The sequence below is a fragment of the Penaeus monodon genome, chromosome 33, assembly GCF_015228065.2.
Source record: "Penaeus monodon isolate SGIC_2016 chromosome 33, NSTDA_Pmon_1, whole genome shotgun sequence".
NCBI classification, from domain to species: Eukaryota; Metazoa; Arthropoda; class Malacostraca; order Decapoda; family Penaeidae; genus Penaeus; species Penaeus monodon.
This window is the reverse complement of record NC_051418.1, coordinates 11153012-11154858: the sequence shown is the minus strand read 5'-3', so window position 1 is coordinate 11154858 and position 1847 is coordinate 11153012. Positions and strand designations below refer to the sequence as shown.

The 1847-nt window shown below is 42.9% G+C and overlaps 1 protein-coding gene across 1 annotated transcript in view; it reads right to left on the bottom strand.

Annotated features, from left to right (window-relative positions):
• Positions 1–1847, bottom strand: part of LOC119594025 (neurexin-4-like) — a gene marked incomplete in the record, with an annotated part of 37999 nt that overhangs the window by 32567 nt on the left and 3585 nt on the right.

Below are 1847 nucleotides of genomic sequence, written 5' to 3'. Positions count from 1 at the left end.
CAGAGCACACACCAAAATGGTTATAATGAGTGTTTTTCAGCATGTGCAACAAGTCATTCTGAAGTGTTGTATCCCATGTAACAAATATGCAACATAATGAACATATTGGTTGAATAACTACTCTCTAAAAACTGAGGCTAAAGAATAACAAAACAGGAAAGATGAAATAAACACAAAGGCTGCATTATTCTCAGGGTAATCTTGGGAGCAACTTATGTCCACGTGATTCTTCCATAAATGCCTTGGCAGCCTTCTCATCTGATTATGTCAGAGATTCTCCATTTACAATTAACTCATCAAAGCTTAGGGAACTTTTCCTTCCCTATAAAAGCCTCGCCAGCCTCCTCATCTGCTTGTGTCAGAGCTTCTCCACTTGCAATTAATTCATCAAAACTCAGGCAACTGAACAATGGACTTTGCACCTCCCTTGCTGGCTCATCTGACTCTTCACTATTGAGGGCTATGGCAACCGAGTGCTTCTTGTCAAGCATGGTTTCCAAGAAGCTCCACTTCCTGTCCAGTTTTCCATCTATCATGACTGTGGTATCCCGAGAGATGGAATTTGGCTTGAGCACTGGAGTCTTCAAGATAAAGGATACCCTCCTCAGCTCAAATCCTATGCCTACTCCAAGGGCCTTTACAAGACCTTCCTTCAGGCACCAGTGTCGATAAAAGGATGTCAGCTGGTCGTATTCCCCGGAGAAATTACGTATCTGCGTCCACTCTTGTTCTGTGAACTGCCTCCTCATGGTGTGGAAGAAATCTTGGACATCCTTCCCTCCTGTGTACTCAACCTTCATCACATCCACTCCGACTTTCTTTCCATCTTCGGCAGCGAGGACTACCCAGTCCCCCTGATGAGACACATTGAAATCCACCTTCCTTAGCTTCTCGCCAACAGCTGTCGAGAGATAGGGCCGGCCTTTGTCAGTGCGAGCAAACCTTGCCTCCGCCCAAGGAAGGCTTAGCTTCTCTGTGGCCAGCTTCCGGAGCATCAGTCGCCCTGCCAGAGACGACTTCCCATCCTTTCTAAAAACAAATTTTCCAATCCGCTCCTTTTCCTCAGGCTGGATGTAGGAGAGGGCCAGCATCCAGTCACTCTTAGTAGGTGACCAGAATCTGGTGTTGAAGGCCCACCTCACACTCTCCATATTCCTTAACATTCAGCCTGTCTCCTTTCCAAGTGGTAATAACACACCGACTCATAAGACGAAACTACCACAAAAATTCTATGAACACATCCTAGATATTACGCCACTAGACAAATGAACGAATGGAGAGTCCTCTCTCTTTGCTACACTCAGATCAGTAGATTATGATGACCACAACACTTGGGAAGCCACCATCTGATGCTTGCTCAGAATGCACCTAAAAAAAGAGGAAAAGAAACTTCTTTTACCGCCTTATTTGTGGTTTCTATTCAGTCACATTCAACTACAGGCACAGATGGTGGTGTGGTCCCTAGGAATAACAAACACTTATTGCTTTCTGCCAATACACGGAACAGGAGGAAATTGTTAATTTACATACTCTTTTATCTATCTTTTCCTATGAACACTTATCTTGAATACACTATTCTTTATCTCAGGAATGTGTCCCAGTAAATAGACCTAAGTCCAAAATCAATTATAGCCAAAACTATCTCTAAAAGATATAACAAAGAAGAATAAAAGGTGGTTCTCACTCATCTCTCACCAAATGGCATCTGAGAATAATAGCTACTATGAATAACATTGACATTTCACTCATCAACATCAAACTTTCATAAGCTTCATTTCTTGGTAAATCTTTAACAGATCCTGTGAAATTGGCAATGATGCCAATGCCCTCTCATGTGAAAGGGGAAA